The sequence below is a fragment of the Hyperolius riggenbachi genome, chromosome 10 (genome assembly GCF_040937935.1).
Source record: "Hyperolius riggenbachi isolate aHypRig1 chromosome 10, aHypRig1.pri, whole genome shotgun sequence".
NCBI lineage: Eukaryota > Metazoa > Chordata > Amphibia > Anura > Hyperoliidae > Hyperolius > Hyperolius riggenbachi.
Window position 1 is genome coordinate 223,753,640 of NC_090655.1, and position 17,663 is coordinate 223,771,302.

At 45.5% G+C, this 17,663-nt stretch overlaps 1 long non-coding RNA gene across 1 annotated transcript; it reads right to left on the minus strand.

The window, feature by feature from the left end:
* Positions 1-531: 531 nt before the first annotated feature.
* On the minus strand, positions 532-9,029 carry LOC137534614 (uncharacterized). The gene is made up of 3 exons (XR_011024376.1): positions 8,892-9,029; positions 8,385-8,483; positions 532-744 (listed from the first exon to the last, which is right to left on the minus strand). It is a non-coding gene; the product is annotated as an uncharacterized lncRNA (long non-coding RNA).
* Positions 9,030-17,663: the final 8,634 nt, after the last annotated feature.

The following is a 17,663-nucleotide window of genomic DNA, read 5'->3' on the forward strand; positions in this document are numbered from 1 at the left end:
AGTGTGCGCTGTGACACATTCAGTCGCAGTTTGGGCTTGTTCACACTAAGGGCGCTTTTGGCTTTTTTTAAGCGCCGGCGATTTTCAAAAACGCCCTAAAACCGCTTGTGCAATGATTCCCTATGAGAGGATTCACATATGAGCGGTTCAATTCCGATCGCCTTACCAAAGCGCTGCCTGTACCATTTTTGGGGCGATTTGCCTTAATGGAAAGTATAGAGAAATTGCAAAACGCTTGAAAAAGCGCTTTGTATAGCGATTTCCCTCAGGTCAAAGAGGTCACTTCCTGACTTGCGTCAGGAGGTGAAAAAACAAATTGCTCTGCAAAAGCGCCTAGAAAAGCGCTTTACAAAAAAATCACAATGTGCAGGTAAGGGACAGGTCACAGGAGGCGCTAAAATTAATCGCGCGCCAAATCGCAAAATGCTGGCATCAGCGATTGCGATTTTAGATGTCAACAAGGCCTAAGAGTTTTGCCATAATAACAACAATGATAATAATAATAATAATAATAATGACACTGCGGACTAGTCAAGTATATATTTTTTTATTAAGACATCTGATTAATATGTAGTCAGATGATAATAATCAAACTTCACAGGAATGAGACATTAATTAAAAGGTTAGACGCCTAAGCCGTGTACCAATTGGCCAAGTCCAAGTGGTAATCCTTCTAGAAGTCTCTTTTTCTCATCATGTCCTGGTTCTTCCTCTACATTTTCCTCTCCACGTTCCTCTTCTTTCCTGTACAGAAATAGATTAGTATGACATGACAATTATGTAGCAGCTTTTCATATAGAACAACCATGTCAGACACACCATCACTAGATCACAATAGTTCCTCTACATGAGTTGGCCAGGCTAAGGCCTTATTCACACTATACACGTTGCCACCTGCTTTCCAGCAACATGTATAGTATGCAATCAGTGGTGGCGCTACACTGGGGCATGCTGGGGCACTGGCCCTTGCAGAAATCCTGGTGCCCCTCCTAAGTGCCCCCCTTCCCCAGTAAGTAACATATGGTTAACTGTTTCCAGGCTCCAGAAATGTTTCCAGGCTCCTGGCCAGCCTAAAGGATTCCCGAAAGTGACATGTGACATGATGAGATAGACATGTGTATGTACAGTGCATAGCACACAAATAACTATGCTGTGTTCCTTTTTTTTCTTTCTCTGTCTGAAAGAGTTAAATATCAGGTATGTAAGTGCTGACTCAGTCCTGACTCAGACAGGAAGTGACTACAGTGTGACCCTCACTGATAAGAAATTTCAACTATAAAACACTTTCCTAGCAGAAAATGGCTTCTGAGAACAAGAAAGAGGTAAAAAGGGGAATTTCTTATCAGTGAGGGTCACACTGTAGTCACTTCCTGTCTGTGTCAGGACTGAGTCAGACACTTACCTACCTGATATTTAACTCTTTCAGGCAGAGAAAGAAAAAAAGGAACACAGCATAGTTATTTTGTGTGCTAGACACTGTACATACACATGTCTATCTCATCATGTCACATGTCACTTCGGATATCCTTTAATCTGTGTTAAGTAAATCAAAAGTCTTATCTATTTGCCATAAATACCTCACAATACTTGAAATATTCCTTGTAAGTAATGTATCTGGATCACACTTATATTGCAAAAAAAAAAATACATACATGGCAGTGACTGCAAGCCAGATAACTAGAGACTAGTGACCCTAGCCCGTTTACAAATGTGCTAGGTCTGTCACCACTCAGCCACGTGCATGCGCCCACCAGTTACGCACCCGCACCGCGTGCACACACATCCGCCCCTTCTGGCCCCGTCCTCCCTCAGCTCTCCTCTGTGTCTCTGCATCCCTCCCTGCACAAGCGCAGTGCAAAAAAGCACTGACACAGGGACATAGCAGATGCAGAGACACAGGGATATTATATAAAGAGATTAAGGTGTTGGGGGGTTGGGGGCCCTGGGGCACCTCTTAGTTTAATAGCAATCAGTGTGTGTTGTCTGGGGTGGGAGGGATGGAGGGCCGCACTTTGGTGTCTCAGCCTTGGGTGCTGGAGGACCTTGTTCCAGCTCTGATTGTTTGTTCTACTTCTAACATTGTCAGTCAATGGGAATAGCGTCTGAAGAATGATTACTAGCTGAAAGCTTGCTGTTTTTCTTTTAAATTAGCCAATAAATGGTTTTCTCCTGATTCAAAACTTCCTCTCTAGAAAATACAAGCTCTATTCTGCAGCAACAATTAACTACTAACATAAGGAATTCTCTCCCTCCTGCACCTTCCCTATCCCCTTGCTTGTAGAGAAGTCTGACACATGCTAGGGGCTGGAATGGTTTGTCTGTGATCTGTCCACACAGGAGCAGCTTGCTAGCAAGTAAGGATTAAAGCATGTCAGCCAACTAGCCAAGTTTATCTGAAGGTAACTTTTCTTCCATAGTAACGCCATCCGTTGGACAATAGGCTCTGCTCAAAAGCCTGTTTGTGATGTTTACATCTGGTTCCTATCATTGCTGAACTAGTTAGCCCTCATTTTATTACTTGAGTTAGGCAAAAAATATCTAAAGGTCACCATACAAACATTGATTTTGATCACCCAAATGCACCCCACTAGCTAGCCATCGTGCCCCCCATAGCCGGCCTTTGACCTGAGCGACCAGAGCGGTCGCTCAGGGCGCCAGCTTCCAAGGGGCGCCTATAGCTGGTTGCCTATAGTGAGGGCACCTACACCTGATTTCCTATACTGTGGGCACCTATAGCTGGCTACTTTTACTGAGGGCACCAACACATGGCTACCTATACTGGAGGAACCTATGCCTGGCTACTTATGAGGGGGGATGGAGGGAAGCGGGAAAAAAGGGCGCATGCCGCTAGTGGACAAAAAGGGCGCCGCCATTCACTCTCATAATAAATAGCGTTTAATGGGCGCCGAGCAGGAAAAAAGGGCGCAGGACATAAATAACGTTTACAAACGGCGCCAGGAGATTTTTAATGATTTATAAGTGTGCTTGTGGTGATTTACGTTTATAAAATGCACCCGTGCCGAATAACGTTTATAAAAATACTAAACATATTTATCTTATTTAACTAATTAAAACATTATTTAAAGTTTTATCCCTTACTGTTTGTAAAACATTATTATTCACAAAATAAAGCGATCAGTGCGTAACGTAAATTGCAAAATATTTTTTGCATCCACAATTAGTAAAACATTATTATCCACATAATAAAGGGGGGTCTTAGGTTTAGGCACCACCAGGGGGGTCTTAGGTTTAGGCACCAACAGGGGGGTCTAGGGGTTAGGGGTAGGTACAGGGAGGGTTACTTAGGCACCAACAGGGGGGGTCTTAGGTTTAGGCACCAACAGGGGGGTCTTAGGTTTAGGCACCAACAGGGGGGTCTTAGGTTTAGGCACCAACAGGGGGGTCTTAGGTTTAGGCACCAACAGGGGGGTCTTAGGTTTAGGCACCAACAGGGGGGTCTTAGGTTTAGGCACCAACAGGGAGGTTTTAGGTTTAGGCACCAACAGGGGGGTCTTAGGTTTAGGCACCAACAGGGGGGTCTTAGGTTTAGGCACCAACAGGGAGGTTTTAGGTTTAGGCACCAACAGGGGGGTCTTAGGTTTAGGCACCAACAGGGGGGTCTTAGGTTTAGGCACCAACAGGGGGGTCTAGGGGTTAGGGATAGGTACAGGGAGGGTTCTGTGTAAGAGTAGGCTTAGGTATAGTTTTAGTAAAATTTTAGTAATAATTACTAATGTTTTACAACACTTATTACGAACGTAGTTATATTTATATCATCGTTATAAAGAATATTTTCAGATTTTATTATAAGAACAAACCGTAAATGAAGGTTATTCACAATAATATAGAATTATAACAATTAAACATATATTATTGTTTTTTTCATAAACGTAATTATAAGTTTAACTTTAGAAACAGGGAAGATTAACGTTTTCACAATTTCCGACTTCATAAACATTATTTAATGATTTATAATTTTGTTAAACCTTATCTGTAAACGAAATATAGCACACTATTTTTATAAACCCTATTCATGATTAATTATTATTTAGAGTTTACACCCCGCGCCCTTTTTGTCCGGGCGCCCTTTTTGTACGTACGCGGGATGGAGACCTTCAACTGACTTCCTATAATGGGGGTACCTATGTCTGGCTACCTATATTGAGGGCACCTACACATGAGATCCTATACTGGGGGCACCTATATCTGGCTACCTACCTATACTGAGTCTGAGGGCATGTTTTTTTTTGGGGGGGCGCACTGCGGCTATAACGCGTGGTGCAAAATGTCGGTGCTGTGCTATCATTCTAAATGGGGGGGGAGGGGTTAACTGTGCCACTGATTGTTTTTATTAATATTCCTGAAAGGTTCTAGCCTTCATTTTTAACTGTATTCAGGATAATGCATTCTTTCCAGCCATTTGTGGTTATTGATAGTATTTTTTCTATTATACACATGTGACGTGTCATTGAGATCTGAGCATTTGACGTGATGTGTCACAACGTCAAAAAGGTTGGGAATCACTGTCCTAGGAGATATCTCAGGAGAAAAGGTGAATTGCATATGGGCGTGTGTGTGTGGGCACATGGGAAGAGGATGAAGGGGGGGCACAAAAATCAGGTTTCACTCAGGGCGCTGTGAAACCTAAGGCCGGCCCTGGTGCCCCTCCCCCCCCCCCCCCCCCCAAAAAAAAAAATTGAAGATGGTCTGTGTGCAATACCCAAGGACATCAGAAAGTAGAGTGCCTGTCTAACATTCCCACTTATGCGCTATGTAGCAGTGTGTGTAGTGCAGTTTTATGTGAACTCGGTGCTGTCTATTCGGTGTGAATTGGATCTGTGCAACAACCTACAGCAACAGAGTGCAGCACAAGGGCTGTGTGTTGCTGTAAAATGCACGGCCACCTGTGTTGTATAGTGTGTGATCACATGGGGAAGACTAAAATCAAGAGATCCCTTGTGAATAAAAAAAGAAATGTTCCTTATATGAATGGTGATAGGCAGAAGTTTATATTAGTGATTCAAATCAAATGTTTCTAGTAACTGATCCATTTAACGTAAACTTCTGACAAAAAAGCCAAAAGTTAGACACCTATATTGCTAGAGGGAAGGGTCTAGAAGATCCAAAGGCTTCCCTGATCTTCTTGAACCAAACTGCTATTCACCAAGACCCTCTTCTGATGCAATGATGGCTGGATTTGCACAGTACCACAGAGTTACTCATGCATGGAGGAGAAAGCCACGTATGAGCAGCTCCATGCTACTGTGAAGGCTCGGGCCATCATTGTGTCTGCGCAGTGCTGCCTGGCTTGTACACAGATAGAACCACAGCCATTCCAACAAATCCAGCGTGCCCCTTGTTGAATATGTGTCCCATCTGACCACCATCTGCCCACCTCGGGTTCTCTTTAAAGTGGGAATTTACTCCCAGAACTAAAATGATTATTTTATTTTTATTATTTTTATCATTTTTCATTTCATCTGCAAAATAATTTTTAAGCATTAAACAAATAAAAAGTACTAAAAAACAGTAAAATCATATTTATTGTGAGTATTTCCTAGAATGCTGGGGCTTAAAATGTATTAATAAAATGTTCCTGAGAGAAAATGGATTGAATAGGGGCCATTTTTTTTATCTCACTTCTATAAAAAACTTAAGCATCCAACAAGCAAAATTTGGCAAGTAATTTTCTAGTTAAAGTGGTCTGAAAGTCAGCATTTCTACTTTGCTCTAAAAGATTCCTCATAGCTTGAAAGCTACTGTTCCAGAATTTTTATTAGAAGAACATCACTGAAATGGTTAAACAAAACACTTTGTCCTGCTATTCAGTTTCAAATCAGCATCCATACTGGAGATAACAGTATCTTTGTTTGCATTCCAATGTTGTTACAATGTGTGTAAACACAGTGTAACAAGTGAAAAGGAGCTCACTGTGAAGCTTTCTGTGCTTCAAGCACACTAACAGCTCAGAACAGCTAATAAGAAGATGTTAATATATAATAAAATGCAGTTTGAATAAAATGCAATTGCAGCTTTCAGGGAAAGATAAATTACACTTTGGAAACTTGTAATTTGTAAACAGACAATATGACTTGTGTACAAAAGCAAATATGATAATTGTATGCAGGGGCAAATCCAGGATTTCCAAGGGGGGGGGGGGGGGTTTCCTGAAAGTGGCCTGTGGTCGTGGCCAAAACATGGTGTGGGTGGAGCCAAATACTAGCAGTTTCTAGACTAAATTGCATCCAGGGTGAGGGCGTAAAATGTGCCCCCAACGTGGAGACAGGTATAGGTGCCCGCAGTATAGGTAGCCAGCTATAGCCCCCCCTCCCCCTATAGGTAGCCCATATAGTTGCACCCAGTATAGGTTAGATAGGTATATGCCCCCAGTATAGCTTAGATAGGTATATGTCCGCAGTATAGATTAGACAGGTATATGTCCGCAGTATAGATTAGATAGGTATATGTCCCCCAGTATAGATTAGATAAGTATATACCCAGTATAGATTAGATAGGTATATGCCCCCCAGTATAGGTTAGATAGGTATATGCCCCCAGTATAGGTTAGATAGGTATATGCCCTCAGTATAGGCTATAGGTATATGCCCCCAGTATAGATTATATTGGTATATGCCCCCCAGTATAGATTATATTGGTATATGCCCCCCAATATAGATTAGATAGGTATATGCAGGGCCGGCCTGCCCATGAGGCGGGGTGAAACTTTTGCCTCAGGCGGCACTTCTGGGGGGGCGGCACAAGGAAGAGGTGAGTGATCCCCGCCCGTTGCCTCTTACAGCTGCAGCCAGCCAGCCAGCCAGCCACGCAACTTTTTAAAGCTGGAGAGGAGCGGAGGACGGGGGACCCAGGCAAGGGAGGGGGGTCCGACCCCCCTCCCCGCCGCTAGGCCCAATACCCCCTTCCTGCCCGCTATCCCCTCCAGCTCCGGCGGCCCCTCACACCCACGGCTTGGGGGGGGGGGGGGGGTTTGCTTAAAGCTTGCCTCAGGCAGCAAAAAGTCTAGGGCCGGGACTTGGTATATGCCCCCCAGTATAGATTAGATAGGTATATGCCCCCAGTATAGATTAGATAGGTATATGCCCAGAATAGATTAGATAAATATATGCCCCCAGTATACATTAGATAGGTATATGCCCAGAATAGATTAGATAGGTATATGCCCCCAGTATAGGTTAGATAGGTATATGCCCCCAGTATAGATTAGATAGGTAAATGTCCCCCAGTATAGATTAGATAGGTATATGTCCCCCAGTATAAGTTAGATAAGTATATGCCCAGTATAGATTAGATAGGTATATGTCCCCCAGTATAGGTTAGATAGGTATATGCCCCCAGTATAGATTAGATAGGTAAATGCCCCCCAGTATAGATTAGATAGGTAAATGTCCCCCAGTATAGATTAGATAGGTATATGTCCCCCAGTATAAGTTAGATAAGTATATGCCCAGTATAGATTAGATAGGTATATGTCCCCCAGTATAGATTAGATAGGTAAATGTCCCCCAGTATAGATTAGATAGGTATATGCCCCCAGTATAAGTTAGATAGGTATATGCCCCCAGTATAGATTAGATAAGTATATGTCCCCCAGTATAAATTATATAGGTATATGCCCCCAGTATAGATTAGATAAGTATATGTCCCCCAGTATAGATTAGATAGGTATATGCCCAGTATACATTAGTTAGGCTAGGCGGGGGGAGCAGGGAGAGAGGAGTTTTTACTTACCTGTGTTCATCCTGCACGCAGCTTCTATCTTCAGCCTCTCCCGGCGCGCGTCGCATCAGTAAGAGCTCCCCCTGTGATGACATGCGGTTATGTCATCACAGGGGGAGCTGTTACCATAACGACAGACGCCGGCCGGGACAGGATGTAGATAGAAGCTGGCAGGATCGAGGAAGGTAAGTGGAAAGTCTTCTCCCCGCAGTGCTAGTGCCCGTACGCCCGCTCCCCCGCCGCCAGCAGCAAGCAAGACCCCCCGCAGCGTGAGGCCTCGGGTACCCCTGCTCGTGCTGCCAGTCAGATGGGACCCTCGGCTGCACACAAACGGCAGCCCCACTTCCGGTCTCGGTGCAGGGGGTGTTCCAGACACCCGGAACCCCCCCTTCCGTGCACCAGTGGTATGAGTAATAAAAATTAGGAAAACACATTTTTAATGAATGTTACGTCGGAGTTTCAGACCACTTTAAGTTAAATAAAAACAAGGCAATTATAGCAATATCTAAGATTAAGATAAGATATCAAGGTGCGAAGATTCCCAAAAGACCAAGGAGTTAGGTAAACTACCATTTTCATTCTTGCATACATTCAGATGTGGAGAATTTACTGCTGTACTTTCAATTCATTTTTTAAATAACACTTACTTGTCATCTTCAGCAAGAGAGAAAGAGATCATCCCAAGGAAGAAAAGCAGCAACAGGGATTTCTTCATGGTCAGCATGTTGGGGATCTGTCAATAAAGTCTATAAATAACAAATCAAAATCAGGGCATTAATAACGTTAGATATACAGTATCTAATTATACAGGTAGAATATAATAACGACACCTATTAAAAAGGGTGCCCCATTCACATCAATGTAAATCGTTTCGTTATTGGCGCCAAGTGTAAAAAAAAGGGCACGGCGTAAATACAAAATAACGATATCACTTGTACAAGGGCGCTGTGTGCATATAAAACATCTTTTGGGTGTTTAAATAATAACACTCCATCTAAGTAATAAAATAACATTTGGAAAGAAAAGCCTTCAATGCGTTACCAAGATGAGGAAATCAGAGAAATAATAACACCTCCTAAATCAGAAAGCAGAATACACAGCTACATTCACTTGGATATAAAGGTATAATAAATGGCAGCCCTGTAGATACTTACTTAGATCAGTCAGCACTGGATCTATACACAGCTGTGAGTCTTCAGAGCAGTTCTATCTGTGGTGCAATAGGCTGACTTATATAATAAAGGCAATCAGGTCACATGGTCTTCAGTTTCTTCTACAGTTTGACTTTCTCACCATAGATAGTTGAAATCATACGACTTCATACTAATATATACGTGTTACATAAACATGGTTGCATGGCTGCTACTATCATGAGTTATGGAGACAAATATAGACATTGTACACATCATCCCTATTACTTCCCATGAAGGTTTTGCAATGGATCATGTGAAGCAGACATTGACTGGGTAAACTTGGCCAAATGAAACCACTGTCCTCTATTTTGGGTAAACGCCATGAACTTTACCAGCTGGGGAAGACTTAATGCCGTCCACAATGTAAACAGCATGGGGGTCATGCTTAAAGAGACACTGAAGCGGAAAAAAATTATGATATAATGAATTGTATGTGTAGTACAGCTAAGAAATAAAGCATTAGGAGCAGAGACATGAGTCTAATGTTGTTTCCAGTGCAGGAAGAGTTAAGAAGCTCCAGTTGTTATCTATGCAAATTGCCATTGAGCTCCATGACTTTCAAAGTCGCAGAGAGCTCTGTGATCTGAAGCCTGTTATCTTAACTGTATTGTTTTTTCTTTTGCAGAGAACAGTTCAGGACAGGTCAAAGGTTCACTGCCTGTTCTGTAAAAAACATTTAGAATGCTGAGTAGTGTGTAAACTGCAAATATTAGAGAATGATGCAATGTTAAGTCTTGCTGTGTTCCCACATCCAGTAGAGACTGGAATTATATAGTGCATGTGAAATAAATGGGAGAGGACTTTAATCAGAAAAATACCACAAGGTATTGTTTATTATCATCCTTGGCGGTAACCCTGAGCTGAGCTCGGGGTAGGAAAAAATAGCACAGAACGGTAATCCCGAGCTCAGCTCGTGGTAGGGAAATACCGGCTTTCCTGGTGGTTTGGGAGTCCCGCGTATGATCGGCGCTGCGCAGCAGAACTCCAGCCTCTCTCCGCCGGAGCAGGAAAAAAATGGCGCACAGCTCTGCCGGAACATTATGTCGCCGCCATTCAATTTAATATAAAACGCCATTTAGCATTCTGTAATTACATTATTGCACATGGCAATTGTTGGATTGGACTTTGTAATAGAAAATATACTGTGGGGAAATTAACTTGAGGGTGTGCTATTGATATAGCACAGTGGTAAAGTATTGTACTTTGGTAATATATTTGTGCAGGTGGAGGTTCAAATCCAGTCAATTCAACCAGTTCCCATTGGTCCAGCACTTAGGGGAGGCGCTGGAGAGCGCTTTGCTATATATACTGGGTGCTGGTCATTCTCTGGTTGTCTGCCGTTGCGATCACTATGTGGAAGCATTCAGACCTTTTGTCAGATTATCTGTTATATCTCTGTTATACTTCAGACTAGTTCCAGGGTGTTGATGATCAAGGACCTCACACCCAGTTTAGGGACTTGTGTTACCAACCTGTTATACGTCAGACTAGTTCCAGGGTGTTGGCGATCACGGACCTCACACCCAGATTAGGGATTTGTATTATCATTCTGTTATTCTTCAGACTAGTTACAGGGTGTTGATGATCACGGAGCTTACACCGAGAGTAGGCATTGTTTATTGTCTGTTATGACCTTCTGCTTTCCTGACCATCCCTATGCTTTCTGATTCGGTACCACGCATATCTGATATCACGTTGCCAAAGCCTGCCTGTTTTGGATACCGAATCAGCTTTCTGTCTTTGTACCTTATCTGTCTGTCTGTTGCCGACCTGGCTAGTCCGACCTCGAGAACTATCTCCTCTGTTTAGAGATAGTTCACAGATCTGTCAGTGACACTCCACCATTGGTGTCACTCACACTCTGGTCCTTCCCACCCTCAGCCTGTCTCCTCCCCTTGGGGAGCTTCAGGCCTTGGAAGGAGCCTGTTCTTTGGGCAGTATCCCATACTGCCTTGTACCCCCCTTTACGGGGGCCCTCCTCAAAGTATTACTGTTGCACCAATCACTCATATTACTCAGGTGTCCAGAGGTTAGAGATATATCTGATTATCGGTGATACTGCAGATCATCAATAATCGGGTATATATCTGTATTCTCGGTGATACTGCAGATCATCGGTAATCAGATCCTCTCTGTGTTACACCGATCGTTACAGAACGGCAGACCCAACCCAAATGGACGCACTGTATAGTCATGTTGAAGTCCTGACCGCCGCGGTAAATAACCTTTCCGGGGCAGGTTTGAACCAACAGACCCAGATCAACCAGCTATTTGAGTCTATTCAGGAACTTCAATCAGCTATAAACTCAGTGCGATCTCCTCCTAGCACAGACATACGTATGCCTGTACCTGAAAAATTTTCCGGTCACAGATCTGACTTCCGAAATTTTAGGAGTAGAGTGTTATCATACTTTGAGTCGAGACCTAATTCTTCAGGAACTATGGCCCAAAGGGTTACATTTATTAAAACTTTGTTATCAGGTGAATCTCAGACCTGGGCGTACAGTCTGCCTGATGGAGACTTGGCCCTAACCTCTGTAGAGGAATTTTTTAAAGCCATGGCTATAATTTACGATGATCCAGACATTGCCTCGACTTCTGAGCAGAAGCTCAAACGGTTACGTCAAGGCAAGAGTCCAGTGGAAGATTATGCTGCTGAATTTAGGAAGTGGTCAGTATCAGCCAGGTGGGACACCTTTACCCTTTTAGATTGTTTCTTATCAGGGTTGTCAGACGAGATTTCCGATCTTATGTTAAGTCAGCCTGAACCTAAGTCCATCGATGAGGCCATTTCATCGACCATCAGGATAGATCGCCGGCTGCGCTATCAGAGGCAGACCGGTGTAGTAGTCATGTGAGAATGGTATCCCACACTGCGCCCCCTGTGACTCCACCTCCTCCCGTCTTGCCTCCACCTGAGCCAATGCAGATTGGTTGGTCAAAATTGTCTCAGGCAGAGCGGAAACGCAGGATATCAGAGCAACTTTGTCTTTATTGTGCAGAGGGGGGTCATGGAATACAGAATTGCCCTAAGAAATTGGGAAACGCTGCTGCCTTAGGTGTAGTTGGGGGTAGTACCCTAGGCGTGCAATTTTTACCCCTAGATGAGAAACGTTTGCTTCTTCCTTGTACTATTTCATGGGAAGATAAGTCTGAAGTCACTGAAGCCTTCATTGACTCAGGCTCAGCAGCTAATTTTATGGATTACGAATTTGCTATGAAATTGGGAATTCCGCTCATACCGGTTAAACCACCAATTCAAGTTACTGCAGTAGATGACTCCCCACTGCAGGGTAACAGTCCACTGTCGCAGACTCCAGAGGTGGGAGTCGCTATTGGGGTGTTACATAGAGAAGATTTGCATTTTTTTGTGTTACACATGACAACCTCCACGATCATTCTCGGCATGCCTTGGTTATAACTCCACTCCCCTCAGATAAATTGGGCCACTGGTCAGCTAACGAGCTGGTCGTCCCATTGCTTTCTTCACTGTTTGGCGAAGGTAACCTTGGGCCAGACCAAGATTCACGTGGAGTGAGTACCAGTTCAGTATTCAGAGTTCTCAGACGTGTTTTGTCCTAGATCAGCCGATAAACTTCCTCCACATCGCCCTTTCGATTGTCCCATCGATCTCCGGTCTGGTTGTATGCCCCCTAGAGGTCACCTCTACAATTTATCTGGGCCGGAGAAATTGGTCATGCAGGAGTATATCCGCGAGAACTTAGCTAAGGGGTTCATTCGCCCTTCCCGGTCACCTGCAGGAGCAGGTTTCTTTTTTGTGAAGAAAAAAGATGGAGGCCTTCGACTGTGCATTGATTATCGGGGTCTGAATAAAATCACAGTAAAAAATCGCTATCCATTACCTTTGATAGACGATTTGTTTACTCAGGTCACCAATGCTAAGATTTTCTCAAAATTGGATTTGCGGGGTGCATATAACCTGGTGCGGATCAGAGAGGGCGATGAGTGGAAGACGGCCTTTAACACACCCGATGGGCATTACGAGTACCTGGTGATGCCCTTCGGGTTGTGTAACGCCCCGGCCGTCTTTCAGGAACTCATCAATGAGGTGTTCAGGGAGGTTTTAGGTAAATTTGTCCTGGTATATGTAACGATCGGTGTAACACAGAGAGAATCTTATTACCGGTGATCTGCAGTATCACCGAGAATACAGATATATACCCGATTATAGATGATCTGCAGTATCACCGATAATCAGATATATCTCTAACCTCTGGACACCTGAGTAATAACTGAGTGTTTGGTGCAACAGTAATACTTTGAGGAAAGCACCCATACAGGGGGTGCAAGGCAGTAGAAGATACTGCCTAGAGAACAGCTTCCTTCCTATGGCCTGAGGCTCCCCAAGGGGCGGAGCCAGGCAGTGAGTTGGAAGGACCAGAGAGTGAGTGACACCCGAGGTGAAGTGTCACTGACAGGTCTGTGAACTATCTCCCAACAGGGAGAGAGTTCTCGAGGTCGGACAGGCCAGGTCGGCAACAGACAGACAGATCAGGTACAAAGACAGGAGACAGAAACGGAATCCAAGGACAAGCAGAGTTTGGCAACAGAGTATCAGATATAGCGAAGTACCAATTCAGAGATCAAGAGAGTGGTCAGGAAAGCAGGAAGTCATAACAGATATAAACAATGCCTATTCTTTAGGTGTGAGCTCCGTGATCATCAACACCCTGGAGCTAGTCTGATATATAACAGAGAGGTAATACAGTTCCCTAGTCTTGGGTGCGCATTCCTTGATCATCAACACGCTGGAACTAGTCTGAAGTATAACAGGATAGTAATTGTGAGAAAGCGCGGAGGAGCCGCCGCCATGAGCCAGCGGCGGGCGGCTCCTTCCGCACACAGGAACTTCTCGCACGGAGAGGCAGCCGCCTCCTCGCATCATGAGGCGGCTGCCTCCGTGCATCAGGCCGCAGAACGCGGCGAAACCGCCGCGCTGAATGCGGCAGATAGCCAGCAGATCCCCGCTGCGGGGACACCGCAGAACGGGGCTGCTGTTGCTGGGACTCATAGTCCCACAAGATTCAGAGTGACGCGCGCGCGCGCACTCAAACATAATTTATTACTCTCAGGGGAGAGTCAGCTGACCAGGCAGGTCAGCTGACCATAGCTTCACTCCTCATTGGTCCAGCACTTAGGGAGGTGCTGGAGAGGGGATATGTGTATATATACTGCTGGCTGTTCATTTGTTCCTTGTCTGGCGTTGCGTTCACATACGTGGGAGCACCCAGATCCGTTAGTCAGATCCGTTAGTGTGCCGGGACCAGCTGGAGCTGTAATCCTACACTAAGATAGATTTGTTGATAGCTTAAAGTACTAGTTTGATTGTGATATTTGTTATGACTTCTTGCCTGCCTTGACTACTCTTCTGAACTTTGATCTTGTACCTCGTTATCTCTGATACACCGTTGCCGAACCCCGGCTCGCTCCTAGACTCTGTTCCTGCCTCCTGATTCTGTACCCCGATATACCTGATACCCCGTTGCCGAACCCTGCCTGTACTTTGACTCCGTCTCTGCCTCTCGATCTTGTACTTTATCTGTCTGTGTGTGTACGACCTGGCTTGTCCGACCTCGAGAACCGACCTCATCATTGGAGGAGGTTCTTCGTTCTGTTAGTAACCCTTCCGCCTGAGGGTGACTTTCAGAAGATACTTCCTGCTAGCAGTCTGACTCCTCCCGCCTTGGAGAGCTCAGGGTTGCGGAAGTAATCTGTACAGTACGTCTTACTGTACTGAGGCCTAGTCCTCTAAGTGTTACTGTTACACCAAAACACTACACTCTACTCCGGTGAACAGAGGTTAGCTGGTATATTGGATTATCGGTGATACTGCAGATCACACATAATCTGGTATACGTCTGTATTCCCCGTGACGCTGCAGGTCACCGGTAATCAGACCTCTCTGTGCTTCACCGAGCGTTACAGAACGCCAGACCAAAAATACCGATGGAACGCACTGATCCTCTGACTGTGCTTGCCACTTCGGTGGATAGCATCCATCAAGCACTAGGTCAGCACAAAGCCTTAATTGATGCCTTATCAGGCTCTGTGAGAACCCTCCAGACATCAGTCGATTCAGTGCGATCCCCTCCTAGTGACGACATCCGTATGCCTGTCCCTGAGAAATTTTCCGGCCACAAGTCGGACTTCCGGAATTTCAGGAGTAGAGTATTGTCGTATTTTGAATTGAGACCCCGATCCTCGGGGACTGAGGCCCAACGGGTCATCTTTATTAAAACCTTATTGACTGGGGACTCCCAGTCCTGGGCATATAACCTGCCTGCTACCGATACCGCTCTGACTTCGGTAGACGAGTTCTTTAAGGCCATGGCCATAATCTACGACGACCCTGACCTTGCTGTGACCTCAGAGCGGAAACTCAAGCTTTTGCGGCAAGGCAGAGGGTCGGTCGAGGATTATGCGGCGGAGTTCCGTAGGTGGTCAATCACCTCTAGATTTGATAACTTCGCTCTTATGGATTATTTTCTGTCTGGATTGACGGAGGAGGTCTCTGACTTAATGTTGACAGTACCAGAGCCCAAGACAGTTGATGAGGCCATATCATCGGCCATTCGTGTAGATCGCAGGCTACGCCATCAGAAGCAGGCTAGGGGAAGTCACCGTGTCAGGGTGACTTCGTATACGGCACCGGTCGCTGCAGCCTCTGAACCAGCACCTCCGCCTGTCTCACCCTTTCTGGCCTTGCCTCCACCAGAGCCGATGCAAATTGGTCGTTCAAAATTGACCCAGGTGGAGCGAAGGCGGAGGATGACGGAACAACTGTGCCTATACTGTGCAGAGGCAGGGCATAGGGTGCGAAACTGCCCCAATAGGGCGGGAAACGGGTCTGCCTAGGAGTAGTGGGGGGTGACACCCTAGGCACACAGACTTCACCCCTTAGGGAAAAAAAATTACTTCTCCCATGTACGGTCACATGGGAAGATAAATCTGTTGCCACTGAAGCCTTCATTGATTCCGGCTCAGCGGCTAACTTTATGAATTTTGAGTTTGCTCAGGAGTTGGGGTTACCACTCACTCCCGTGAGACCCCCCATCCAGGTCACGGCAGTTGACGACTCCCCTTTGCAGCGGAACTGTCCCCTGTCACAGACTCCGTTTGTGGGACTCACCATAGGGGTTTTACACGGGGAGCAGTTACAGTTTTATGTGTTGCAGATGTCCACCTCCACTATTATCCTAGGCATGCCTTGGTTGCAGGTACATTCCCCACAGATAGACTGGGCCACAGGACAGTTGACGGCATGGTCACCTCACTGTTTCCAGCAGTGTTTGGGGAGACTAACGTTGGGTCTAACCAAGGTACAGGTGGAAGGTGTACCAAAGCAATATGCAGATTATGCCGATGTATTTTGTCCCAAGGCCGCGGATAAGTTGCCCCCGCATCGTTCCTTCGACTGTCCCATTGATCTTCGTTCCGGTTGTGTGCCTCCTCGAGGTCATTTATATAACTTGTCTGGCCCCGAGAAACTTGCCATGCAGGAATACATTCGTGAGAACTTGGCAAAGGGCTTCATTAGGCCGTCCCGGTCGCCCGCTGGGGCAGGTTTCTTTTTTGTCAAAAAGAAAGATGGGGGGTTACGGCCTTGCATCGATTATCGAGGTCTCAATAAAATCACTGTGAAGAATCGCTACCCGTTACCACTTATTGACGATTTGTTCACACAGGTCACTGAGGCTAGCATATTTTCTAAACTGGATTTACGGGGGGCATACAACCTGGTGCGTATAAGGAAGGGCGATGAATGGAAGACGGCCTTCAATACCCCCGATGGGCACTACGAGTATAGGGTGATGCCCTTCGGGTTGTGTAATGCCCCGGCCGTCTTCCAGGAACTCATCAATGAGGTGTTTCGGGAGGTATTGGGAAAGTTCGTTCTAGTCTATCTTGACGACATTCTCATTTTTTCTAACAACCTCTCGGAACACAGAACCCATGTCAGGATGGTGTTAGACAAACTGAGGCAAAATTTGTTATACGCCAAGCTCGAAAAATGTATTTTCGAGGTCACGTCGGTTGCGTTTTTGGGGTACATAATCTCTACCTCAGGTTTGTCTATGGACCCTGCCAAGGTTTCCGCGGTCCTGGAGTGGCCACAGCCGGTGGGGTTAAAATCATTGCAACGGTTCTTGGGGTTTGCGAACTATTATAGAAGGTTTATAAAGGGGTATTCCACAGTGGTCGCTCCTCTCACTAGCCTTACTAGAAAAGGGGCAGACACCACTCATTGGCCTCCCGAGGCAGTACAGGCTTTTTCTAAGTTAAAGCGGTTGTTCTGTTCAGCTCCCATACTCAGACACGTTGACACCTCCGTTCCATTTATTGTTGAGGTGGACGCCTCAGAGATCGGGGTGGGGGCTGTGCTGTCCCAGCGTTCTGGTCCCCAGGGTAGACTACACCCGTGTGCCTATTTTTCCCGAAGGTTCTCTCCGGCAGAGAGAAACTATGACATAGGCAACAGGGAACTCTTAGCCATCAAGTTGGCTTTCGAAGAGTGGCGTCACTGGCTAGAAGGAGCGGAGCACACTATCACAGTTTATACCGACCACAAGAACCTAGAATACATCGAGGGGGCTAAAAGATTGAGCCCAAGGCAGGCTCGATGGTCACTATTCTTCTCGAGATTTACATTTTTGATCACTTATACGCCAGGGAGTAAGAATACCAAGGCAGACGCTCTTTCTAGGTGTTTTG